We start from the raw sequence: 14068 nt of genomic DNA, 5'->3' as shown, positions 1-14068 counted from the left end.
CAGAAAAATGTTACACCATCTTTATCTTTTTTTTCTTCTTCCTCAAGAGGTTTCCCTTGATCTCGAATCCAAGGCAACCCAAGTCCCATCAATTTGTTTCGACCAGCTGGATCGATCATGGTCGAGCACCATATTTGCTCCAAAATCACTAAGAAGAGGCAGTACTTCGCCTCACATAGAACCAATCAACCCTCACTGACGCTCACCACGACCTCACCCTCTGGCTGGATGCCATTCAAGAACAACTTCAGGCCCTGCAACTCCAAACACCACACAAGCCTCAGCCATCACCTTCCCCCTCCACCAAGCAACACCACCCACATAAAACTTGAAGTTCCACATTTTGATGTTCATAACGCCATAGGATGAATCTTTAAGATCTCCTAATTCTTTGATTACCATAACACACCGAAAGAAGAACATATTACGGTGGCTTCGTTTTACATGGATGGACCAACTCTCAGTTGGTTCCAATGGATGCTCCAGAATAGCTTAATCATGTCATGGTCCTCACTTCTGCAGGCTCTCGAATCTCAGTTCGCTTCGACGACCCAAATGGAGCCTTATTCAAGCTCACTCAAAAGGGCTTCGTCAATGAGTACCTCTATGAGTTTGAAAGACTTGTGAATCGCATTGTCAGGTTACCACCCTCGTTCCTCCTCAGTTGTTTCGTTTCAGGCCTTATGAGGAGGCGTAGGCTTTGCAACCCATCTCCTTACCTTAGGCGATATCATTGGCAAAGCTCCAAGAGAATAAACTGGAGGATCGTCACAAGAGCTATCGTGTTCGCCCAGGAGTTTCAAACACAACACCACTGCCACAACCACCACCCTAACTTCCTTCTTTTCCACCCCTTCCATCACCTCCAACTCCCACACTCAAAACCTAAGGTAAGCATCTAACTCCTGAAGAGATGGCCTAAAAATGAGAGCACGAACTTTGTTATAATTGTGATGATAGGTGGAGTCCCACTCACAGATGCAAGACCCACTTCTTTTTGCTGATAATTAAAGATGAAGATGCTACTCTTGACCCCCCTCCCTAACCACTCGATACTTCCATTACCCCACCTTTACCAGACCTCACCCACACGCAAATTAGTTTTATCACCATTGTCAAAACTTCAACACCGGAGGCCTTGCGTCTCTACGGTTACTTACGCCATTCACGTGTCACAATGCTCATAGATGGAGGGCAGTACTCATAATTTTATCCAAACTCGAGTGGCTAAGTACCTTCAACTTCCCCTGAACTCCACTCCGCCGTTACAGGTTACAATGGGTAATAGTACCACACTTCCTTGTGACCAGCTATGCCCTAATACAGCTTTGCATCTTCAAGGACAATTCTTCTATGTCAACTTTCACGTCTTCCCTATTAGTAGGGCTGATATTGTCCTCGATGTTCAATGGCTTCGACAGCTAGGTCCTATTCTTACCAACTATGAAACCTTAACCATGCAGTTTCGCTACAATGACAATTTTTTCATTCTTCAGGCTGATGCTTCGACACTTCTAGAGGACAGCCTCTCTCTTCAATTTTGACGCATGATTCAGACCCATTCTGCGTCAGCCTTCTTTCATATCTCCATCTCCCCTCACACACCACATACCTCACCCGCTTCATTTCTCCACCCAATACCTGCCATAACCAACCTTCTCCATAAATACTCCTACCTTTTTTCATACACCCACTACACTGCCTCTAGCCCGAACCATCACCCACCAAATCCATCTCCTTCCAAACACTGAACCCGTCAATGTCCAACCATATCGCTACCCTCATTTTTAGAAAGCTAAGATTGAAAAAAAAAGTCACTGAAATGCTTTCCGTTAGCCTCATCCGCCTCAACCACAACCCTTTCTCATCCTCCATACTTTTGGTGAAGAAGAAGGACGACAACTGGCATTTTTGTGTCGACTATAAAGCACTGGACGCAATCACGATTAAGGACTGCTTTCCAATGTCAATGATGGATGAGCTGTTGGACAAACTGGGCACAACTTCCTGATTTTTGAAACTTGACTTACTCCAAGGATTCCACCATATCCTAATGGCAGAATACAACACTGCAAATACCACTTTTCGGACACACTAGGTCACTATGAGTATAGGGTCATGCCATTTGGCCTTTGGAATGCTCCATTTACCTTCCAAGCCACCGTGAATAAGCTCCTTAAACCCTTTCTTCACAGATTTGTCACTGTCTTTTTCGATGATATATTAGTCTAAAATCCATCTTTTGATGAGCACCTCTGGCACCTAACGTGTGTCTTTGATAGCCTCACGACGGGGTAGTTCTTCCTTAAAGAGTTCAAATGTTTGTGGGCCCAACAACAGCTTGAATACTTAGGACATATCGTTTCAAAAAGGGAGTGGCTCCAGATCCTTCCAAGGTACATGCAATGGTGGATTGGCCTATCCCTACCAACACTCATTCGTTACATGGATTTCTAGGGTTAACTGGTTTTTATCGGAAATTTATCAAGGGATATGCGTCCATTGCTTCACCGTTGACATCCTTATTGTAGAAGGATAATTTCCATTGGAACAACACTGCCAGTGATCCTTTCAATCGTCTCAAACAGGCCATGACACAGGCTCCAGTGCTAGCTTTGCTGAATTTTTCTGCTCATTTCACACCCGAGACGAATGTGGCCAGCCACGCTATGGGTGTAGTCCTTATGCATCATGGACACCCATTGGCCTTCTTCAACAAGGCTTTTTGCCCTCGCCTTCAACGTGCATCCACGTATGTTAGGAAACTTCATGTCATCACCACAACCGTATGAAATGGCAACAATATCTACTAATGCCATCACCACCACTTTGGAACTTTGCACTCTCACCTATCTGCTCACAAGGTCGCCATTTTATTCTTGGACATGATTTGCAAACTTCACGGCTTCCCGCAAAGTCTTGTTTCAGATAGGGACCCCATTTTTGTTAGTCGATTTTGGCGTGAATTGTTCACCATTTGTGGTACGAAGTTACGTATAAGTACCTTGTACCATCCAGAAATTAATGGTCAAACCGAGGTTCTTAGTCGCACCTTGGAGCAATACCTTTGCTGCTTTGTACATGATGCGCCTACCAAGTGGTTTTAGTACCACTCCCTTGCAGAATGGTGTTATAATACATTTGTTCACTCATCCACAAGAATAACACCCTTTGAACCCACTTACGGAAAACCTCCACCTTCAATTCCCCACTACTTGTTGGGGTCTTCCAGTGTTGACGTTGTAGATTACCTCATGTCATCCAGACATGACCTTTGGACCTCTTTAAAGAATCGCCTTTTGAAGGTCCAACGAACTATGAAAGCTCAGGCTGATGCTAAATGTTGCGATTATCTTACCAAGTTGGCGATTGGGTTTATGTCAAGTTTCACCCATACCGCCAAACTTCACTCACTCATGCCAAATATAATAAGCTTTATAAAAGATACTACAGCCCATTTCAAATTTCTAAACAAATTGGTGTCATCGCTTATCGCCTAGCTCTTCCTGTGGGCACAAGGATTCACGATGTTTTCCACTGTTCGTTGCTTAAACTACACTAGGTCCTTGTAGTTCAGCTTACCAATCCTCTTCTGCCCAGTGCCATAGACAATCATCCACTTATCAAACCATTTAGTATTCTCGACAGCAAATGGTCCACAGACATTTCCCGTCCCACACTTTTGGTCTTGGTGCAATGGAGTGGATTGGTTCCTAAGGATACTACGTGGGAAAAATGGGATGACTTGCGCAAGATTTTCCACCTTGAGGACACGATGTCTCTCTAGTGGAGGGTGTTGATAGAACACGCCACCAACTTTGAACTAGGAGGACACTACCGAAGCCCATATACTTGTAGGACTACGTAGAAGACTAGGAGAATAAGACAAAAGTTGTTAGTAGTGCTTGTAATGGTTTGTTAGAAATCATGTATCATTTTGGTTTTGATTCAACACGTGCACTTCCATAATGGAAGGTTCTAGGCCTAGCTTGTTGCTTTTTAAATAAGCAGGAAAAGGACAGAAAAATATTACGCCATCTTTATCTTTTTTCTTCTTCTTCAGGAGATTTCCCTTGATCTCGAATCCAAGGCAACCTGAGTCCCATCCCTACCCCTTGTCATTGCTTGAGCAAGAATAGCACGAAGAAAAGAAACCTTACAAACAGCTTGCAGTCCCCACTTAATGCCAACACTTGATCAAGAATTGTAGGAAGAAAAGAAAACCTAAAAACTTGTGGTCTCCACTTATTGCCACATAAGCAATTGAGTGATTAGGTTAACTTGCACACACTATTCTCCAAAATTAGTTAATAATATGATTTAACAGAGTAAATTATTTTTATTTTATTTCTAAATATGGATTCTAATATATAATAAAATTATTGATTTTTATAGTATTAATTTTAAAAATCATGTTAAAAATAAATAACTAGTATTTTAGCCTTACTTTACATAGAATAAATGTTTATTTTATATATTAAAATTCATAAAAAAATATTTTGAAATATATAAATTATACTTTAATCGCTTTGATATATAGGATAAAATAACTAGGGTCTAGGGTTAATTTTTTTTTTCAATATATAAATTAAACTTTAATCACTTTAAGATATATACATAAGAGCACTAGATGACGCGGCACAACCTATATAAAGTAGTATAAACCTTGCAGGTTTTCTCTACACATTGACTCGTAATTTGTTCACTAGCTTGCCGACAATGCCAAGTGCAAACCACGATATCGAGCCTCGAGGAATTCTATTCCAATTTAATTATGGATTTTTAAAATCAATTTAATTATTGAACTAATCCATCTCGTAATTTTTTGGTTTCACGTTATGTACGTGCTTTCCAGTTGCCAATTTATTAATTCTCGTTTTGTTCCAGCCCATTATAATAATCCATGTCAACCGAGCATGCATCTTAATATAGACTTGTTTAGAGAAATTTAATAATACTTTAATTTTTTTTCATATGTATACTCTTATATTTTTACAGAGTAAATGATTTTTATTTTATTTCTAGCTTAGCCAAGACACTGTTTGAAACGATGGAAATGTTCTTCATGAGACAACCTCATTCGTTTAGAATGAGAAGAATATATGAGGGAAAGAAAATTAATGTACACGTGTTTGTAATGTTATATAATTAAAAATTATAATTATTTTTTAAATATTTTATTAAATCATATAATGATTTTAAATAATTTTTTTGATTTTTATCGTTGATATTAATATTATAATAATATTTATAATTTTTTTAATTAATCTTATAAATTTTATTTAAATTAACTAAAAGGTTAGTTTATAATAAATCTAAGCTTAATTATATTGGTATTAATATCAAAAAATCAAATAAAAAAAATTTAGATACTGATAAATGATAATTTTGTTTTGCAAAATACAAATGATAAGATTATATTATTATACCTAAAATGTATAAAAAAAAATTAGTATACCTAAACCTTTTCCAATAGAATTGATCAAAATATAAATGCTTATTTCCTTTTCACACGTTTATCATTGTACGGTTGTGTTTTCAGCCTTAGAAGTGGGAGTGGACCACCCTAGCTTACCTAGATTGGGTTGAGTTTTTATAATTTTTTTTACATACTTAATTCAATTTATCATAAAAAATTGAATTAGTTTGAGTTAATTTGATTTAAATATTTAAAAAATCTAATTCAATATAATTTATTTAGGTTGGGTTACGGTGGACCAGACCCTAGACATTCTAATTAATAGTAAAACAAAAGAAATTTTAAATTATTTGTTTTTGATTTTCATGTTAATTGCTTGTGGTTGTTAGGCCATTATCCAATAATATTACTTTGATTAGTGTTAATGATTAATTTATTATATATTGATTATATACATGTTTATTTTTTATTTTACTTTTGCGAAGATTTATTGAAAAAATGGAATTAAAAATACAATGAGAAAAGTTACTGTGAGATTTTTCTTGGTTAATTAGTATCACTTAATGTGTAAGGTATGGTGGTTTAACCCCCCCTCTAATTTACATCAAAATAGAAGAAAACATAAACCTATTAAAAAACTATATGTTCGCTCTCAACATTTTTTATATAAAAAAAGTCAATCTATTTTTATTTAGATCTAAATAAATTTAAGGATCGTAATATAATTTTACTTTTCTTTATTTTTTAAAATATAAATAATTTGTTTTCTCTTTCCGATGCTGTCTTTCATACACCCCTCAATCTATCTTTCAAGAGTTTCTCCCTGCCAACCTCCACTTTCACGCACCAAGCTGCAAACCACCTCTTAAAGCAGCAAACTCCCATGTTCCTCTCACAACATGACGACTGAGTATTACTCTTTGTGTTGTTAGGTCTTTTTTGATCCTCTTTCCTCACTCCATTCGAGTAATATGATTCAAATGGAGTACTATTAGACTATGTATATTGTCCATATTCATTGTAATAATTAGCTTGATATTATCCATAATTAACCTGATACTATGCTAAGTCTTAGGCTAGAATATGTGAATTGATTTCACCTAAATCAGGAAAGAATTAGCGTGATACTATGCCAAGTCTTAGGCTAGAATATGTGAATTGATTTCATCTAAATCAGGAAAGCAATTATATTGTACAGATATATAATTACCTGTAGTGGAATGAAATGGGCAACGTGAATTATTCTCCAATATGGTATCAGCCCTATAACGATCCCCCACAATCTTCACATACTCTGTTTCTTTTCTCTTCTCCACCGAGCCCATTCCTTCCTTTTCAATGGCTGGCAACGACTCCACATCTAAATCTACTTTTCATCCCGCTTTTTCTGTCTCAAACATTAAAAACCACATTCAAATAACCCTAGAAATGGAGAATGTTCATTACGATTCATGGGCAGAATTGTTCCTCAATGCAGCCAATGCCTTCGATGTCGCCGATCACATTATTCCACCCAAGGATGTGACTATTAAGAAAGATGCACAATGGTCCCGACTCGATGCAATCGTGAAACAATGGATATATAGCACGATATCCATTGATCTCCTCCTACATACGATTCTAAAACCTGGTGCCACCGCTCAAGAAGCATGGAATCGCTTGAAGGACATCTTTCACGACAATAAAAACTCTAGAGCCGTATATCTAGAACAACAATTCTCCCAAATCCACATGGATAATTATCCAAATGCGTTGTCGTATTGCCAAGCATTGAAACTGATAGCCGAACAACTCGGCAATGTTGGGGCTTCGGTTAGCGAGGATCGCCTGGTCCTCCGCCTTGTGACAGGCCTCTCAAGTGGGTACGATAGTCTCGCCAACATCATTCAACAATTAGATCCGCTGCCATCATTTTACAAAACGAGATCTATGCTCACACTTGAGGAAACCCGTCGCAATAAGAACACTGGTGCCGAGTCTGCCCTCCTCCACACACAATCCGATGTTTCTTCTGCCGCTCCAAATCAGTCTCTTGATGCTGCACCTTCTCGCTCCAACAATCGCAACACCGGAGGTCATGGAAAGTAATATCGTGGCAAGGGCAATAATAATAACAAAGGTAACTCTTACAAGAATTCCTCTAACAATAACAAAAATAACTCTGGCACAAATAACAGACAAGGAAATCAGCCTGCTTCTTGGACATGGATTCCTTTTACGCCTCCCTCTTGGCCACAACAGCCATCTTGGAACCCACCACCATGTCCATACCCTACCACAGGCTGGGTTCCCTCTGCTACTGGTCATGGTGCTGGTGTTTTGGGACCAAAACCACACGCTTTTCTTGCCCAAAATCAGACTCTTGGTGCACCGCAAGGGTCACTTGTACCCACTGACATCGCAGCCACTATGCAGACCATGTCTCTTCAGCAGCCCGACGACAATTGGTATATGGATACAGGGGCATCCTCCCATATGACGTCGAATGCAGGTACCCTCTCTTCTTATTTTAATTTGAGCACCAATAATAAAATTATCATTGGAAATGGTATTGAAATTCCAATTCTTGGCTGTGGAGTGAAACAACTTCAACCTCCCTCACCGCCCTTACTGTTAAAAAATGTTCTCCATGCCCCACATATTATTAAAAACCTTGTTTCAGATAGGAAATTCACTTCTGATAATAACGTATCTGTTGAATTTGACCATTTTGGATTTACTATGAAGGATATGCAGACGAGGAAGCCACTTATGAGGCGCACTAGTTTGGGCGAGCTCTACCCTCTCTTACCCACCCACCAAACTGAGAGCTCAGCACCTCACGCTCTCACGACCATTTCCTCTTCTACTTGGCACAACCGCTTGGGCCACCCAGGTCCAGCCATTTTTAGTGTTCTTCGTAATAATAACTTTATTTCATGCCGTTCGGTTTCTAAACATTTTTGTCATTCATGTCAGTTGGGTAAACATACAAAATTACCATTTTCTTTCTCTACTTCTTCTACATGTTATCCATTTGATATCGTCCACATTGATTTATGGACTTCACCTGTTGTTAGCACTATGGGTCATCGTTTTTATGTGTTATTTCTTGACGATTTTACTAACTTTCTTTGGACTTTTCCCATCAAACACAAGTCGGAAGTTTTTAATATTTTCACTAAATTTCACACGTTCATTACAACCCAATTTAATTGCCCTATTAAAAATCTTCAATGCGACAACGGTCGTGAGTACGATAATTCACCATTTCATGAATTTTTCAAAAAACACGGCATGACGTTTAGATTTTCCTGTCCTCACACCTCCCCACAAAATGGAAAAGCCGAACGTAAAATTAGAACACTCAACAACACGATCAGAACACTCTTGCTTCATGCCAACATCCCCCCTTCAAAATGGCACTACGCCTTCTCTATGACAATCTTTTTACACAATATCCTTCCCAGTAAGTCAAACAAATTTGTGTCTCCCACTTCTTCCCTCTACCTCTGTTACCCGGATTACAATTCACTAAAAACCTTTGTTTGTCTATGCTATCCCCACCTCCCGTCACCGATAACTCATAAACTCGATCCACGCTCCACTCCCTGTGTCTTCCTTGGCTATCCGTCGCATCATCGTGGCTTCCTCTGTCTCGACATATCCTCACGTAAGATTATCACGGCCCGTCATGTAACCTTCAATGAATCAATCTTTCCCTTCTCATATAACCCCCCTACACCAACCTCTTCTTACTCATTTTTAGACAGCGACCCATCCCCGTATACGACACACATTATCAACTCTCCGCTTGCATCTAACGACCAAACAATACCACCTCCTACTTCACCTACTACATCACCCACTACTTCTTCTATGGCTCAACAGGTAACCACACCCGAACCCACACATCAAACTATGGCCACATCACCTGTTCCCTCTCCCCCAATGAGAACACGAGCACAACATGACATTCACAAACCCAAAGCCATTTTTGACCTCTCTGTTACCACCTCAGTCTCACCAATTCCCAAAAGCCCAATATCCGCACTCCATGATAAGAATTGGAAACAGGCTATGACCGACGAATTTGATGCTCTTATTAAAAATAAGACTTGGGTCTTGGTTCCTCGTCCTCCTAATGTTAATATTACTCGGTGTATTTGGCTATTTAAACACAAATATAAATCTAACGGTGATTTGGAGCGGTATAAGGCTCGTCTTGTTGTCAATGGCAGGTCTCAACAGGTGGGTATCGACTGTGATGAGACTTTCAGTCCAGTGGTGAAACCAGCTACTATTCGTGTGGTACTAAGCATTGTTGTGTCAAAGAATTGGACCATTCATCAACTTGATGTAAAGAATGCTTTTCTCCATGGACACCTTTCTGAAATCGTCTACATGCATCAGCCTCCTGGATTTCGTGATCGAAATCATCCGGATCATGTATGTCTTCTAAAGAAATCCCTATATGGCCTTAAACAAGCCCCAAGAGCATGGTACCAACGGTTTGCATCTTTTCTCTCCACCATTGGATTTGTTAATAGCAAGACCGACCACTCGCTGTTTATCTATACTCATGGTGATGACACAACATATATTCTTCTCTATGTTGATGATATTATTCTCACTACATCCTCACACTCTCTTCGTGACACCATTATTGCTGCTCTTCGGTCTGAATTCTCCATGACGGACCTGGGCCCTTTGAATTACTTCCTAGGAGTGTCGGCTACACGTCATTCTGGTGGGTTATTCTTGCATCAATCCAAGTATGTCGAAGACATAATCTCTCGTGCTAAAATGGTAAATTGTAAACCGGCACTCACACCAGTGGATACCAAATCCAAGTTAAGTGCAACTTCTGGTGAAAAATTTGATGATCCAACACTCTACCGTTCACTTGCCGGTGCTCTCCAATATCTTACATTTACAAGGCCGGACATCTCCTACGTAGTTCAACAAATTTGTCTCTATATGCATGATCCACGAACATCGCATTTTGCAGCCGTAAAACGCATTATACGATACATTCAAGGGACAAAAGAATTCGGCCTACATCTCTCACCTTCGACTGTCACCAACCTGAGTGCTTATAGTGACGCCGATTGGGGCGGCTGTCCTGATACCCGTCGATCTACTTCGGGCTACTGTGTATACTTGGGTGACAATCTCGTCTCCTGGTCCGCCAAACGACAGACAACATTATCCCGCTCTAGCGCAGAGGCCGAGTATCGCGGTGTTGCCAATGTCGTCACTGAGTCCTGCTGGCTTCGAAACCTGCTACTCGAACTTCACTGCCCCATTTCAAAAGCAATTGTGGTCTATTGTGACAACGTAAGTGCCATATACCTCTCGGGAAACCCCGTGAATCATCAACGTACCAAACATATCGAGATGGATATTCACTTCGTTCGAGAAAAAGTTGCACTTGGTCAAGTTCATGTTCTGCACGTGCCTACACGATACCAATATGCAGACATCTTTACTAAAGGCCTTCCAAAACCGTTGTTCAATGATTTTTGTTCCAGCCTCAGCATCCATCCTCCTCCCGCTTCGACTGAGGGGGTGTATTAGACTATATGTATACTGTCCATATTCATTGTAATAATTAGCTTGATATTGTTCATAATTAGCGTAATACTATGCCAAGTCTTAGGCTAGAATATGTGAATTGATTTCACCTAAATCAGGAAAGCAATTATATTGTACATATATATAATTACCTGCAGTGGAATGAAATGGGCAACGTGAATTATTCTCCAATAAGTACCTAAAAAAAACACTCTAAGTTCAAGTAAAAATTTGATCTAGAACAATAAATATAAATCATAAATGTGTATTCAATAAATAATGGTCTTTACCTAAAAGTCCTACTCCTTTTATATCAACCTTATTGTGTCTTAGATCTTGGACTTATGTGTGCTAATTACCTTCCAAGTAATTAGTCTTTTAAGCAAGATTAAACTTTTAAGCAAGACTAAACGGTCTAATCTTATGATTGTTAATAATTATGATTATCATCCCACATGGGTTGGAAAGGGTTCTTGACTACCCTAGTCTAATACCTATCTGACATGTTACTTTTGATTGTATGGGTCGAATAGGTACTCGATGTCTAGTTTAATATACATGTCCCCAATCCCTTTTTGGTATTCAAAATAGGATAGATCCATTAACAATTCATTATAATTACAAAAATATAAATAACCACCAACACTCCATTACAATTGCAAATTACAAATAACCATAATAATTAAAAGAAATGGGAGAAAAATTGTGAATCTTCATCCTGCTCACGACACACCGATAACGCACTCTAGTGCGCCCTCTCCGAACACCTTCCCTCTTCTCCATGGCAGTGAATGAAGAACACTGTAGGGTAAGAGATCTCGATGGCGAGAAAGGGAAAAGGTTTGCGGTGATTCGGTGAACTGTAGCATATTGTTTTACTGGTCTACGTGTAAACCATTTAACGTGCTTCTTCATGGTAGAAAGCACCTAAAAATGCAGAATCACTTCTCTCTCTCACTCCTCTCTCTGTCATGGGAAAGAGAAAAGTGAGTTTTGGGTATTTTTTAAAAAATAATTAAATAAATAAAATTACATAATTTTTCTTCAATTTATTTGGATCTAAATAAAAATAAATTAGTTTTTTTTTCAAACTAAAAAAGTGTTAGGTGTTAATATACACCTTCTAATTTTTAAATTTAAATCAATCTATGTTAGCAAACCCCATATTTAAAATAACACATTTCATTTATATGTTTATTGTCTATATTAAGAATTAATCATACTTTTGGTTTCTATAGTTTAAATTATATGTGATTTTAATTTCTTAATTTTTTTTAATAAATCAAGTATTTTTACTTTAAACCTAAACCATTTTACTTTTGATATTATCTAAAACACAAATACTTTTTTAATTAATAATTTTTACATTAATCTACTAGCTTTATGAGCTAAAGAATAATTTAGTAATATTTTATAATCAAATAATTATAATATTTCACTCTTAATAAATAAAATAGTTAATTTCTTCATTATAAATAAAAATATAAAATAAATAAGAGAAAATGTTTAACCAATATAACCTAAAAGTTGAGACAATTCCTTATTGATATTTTCTATTGCACTAATTTGATATAAGTCATATGCAATCCACTCTCAGTCTTAATTACATAATAGAAATAAGAAGAAATTTAAAAATAAATTAGTAAAAATAATTTAAAGTGAAAATTTTATATGTAGACATGAATGGATGCATGGGCGCACATATACATTTAAATATGTATAGACATGGGTTGGATGACATTAAAAATTTAACGAATACAATCTTATATATTGATGTCTTCACATTTATATATATATAATAAATATTTTTTTATTAATTGGTCTTACTATGAATACGGTACTGGAAGAGTGAATGACCCTTTGTCCTAATAATGCCTCTCATTTCAGTGTGTGTGAAGTCTGTGATTCCCTTAATCCATCATTTTCAAGGATTAGGCGACCAAAATCAATCAATTATTGTTAACTTTATGCTTACGAATTGAATTACGTAATTGCATAACTTTATCATACAAGAAAAAATTTGTATAGCGAAATTACAAGATTTTCCTAACATTAAATTCCTTTTTGCAATTGTCACCATAAAAAATTTCCTTTTTATAATAATCGATTTATAAGTGACTTCACTCTCCTTGAATAGTTATATTTTTAATAACAATGTCAAACGGCAACAAGATGGCGTGTTGGCGGTGGTGAATCCTTAATATTTTATAATTTTGATCTAATAATTTCCCATATCATAAGTATTTTTTTTTACTGGAATTTTCTTTTCTCATATAAATACAAATATTAAAAAAGCCACGTTGTGTTGGAAAAACTGAAAAAATAAGAATTTCAAAGAAACAATGTCATAATTCTTCAAAAAAGAAGTAATGGCATTCTTTTATGATTTGATAGTTCGGTTCTACAACCTTACTACCTTAGAATAAGTATAACAATTAATTTAGTTATACTTAAAAAACGGTATATATCAATACCACAAAAAAATTTGACAAGTTCCCATCACTTGTATTTTAAAATACTACCGCATACCTATATATGGAACAGGATAAGGATGTTATTTATTTATCTAATTTCTTAAGGTGCATGTGTGCTGTGCTTTCTAGAGTAAGATTTATGTTATTTTTCACTTATATTATAGTTTTAACCTATGTCATTTTATATGAATTAAGATGAATATTCCAACAGAAGATGGTGGACCCTGTCTCATGTGAACTGGATTTTTGGATTGCAACTCGTCAACGGCTTCAAAGGGCACCCACTTTCTTAGCTTTTAGATATTTTAATTTAATCAACAAATTATACGTTTTTATTTATTTAATAGGGGAGATGATGCCTATTCTCACAGTCTTATCTCTCATGTCATTATTTGTTTCTATCTGGCCGTGTTGACGTTCTTGCTTGCTTCGTGTTGACGTGAAAGTGACGACTTCTGACAATTACTAGTATATGAATACTCCACTCTAAGAGCATCAACGGGTTGAACTAATTTTGGATTCTTGAGTGATCTTTATAAAACATTTTTAGGGTATAATTACTTTTGAATTCTTGAATAATTTTTATGAGTTTTATTGTGTTATATAGGATGCAATTTTT

This window comes from Glycine max, chromosome 1 (assembly GCF_000004515.6).
Source record: "Glycine max cultivar Williams 82 chromosome 1, Glycine_max_v4.0, whole genome shotgun sequence".
NCBI lineage: Eukaryota > Viridiplantae > Streptophyta > Magnoliopsida > Fabales > Fabaceae > Glycine > Glycine max.
This window is presented reverse-complemented; position numbering follows the sequence as displayed.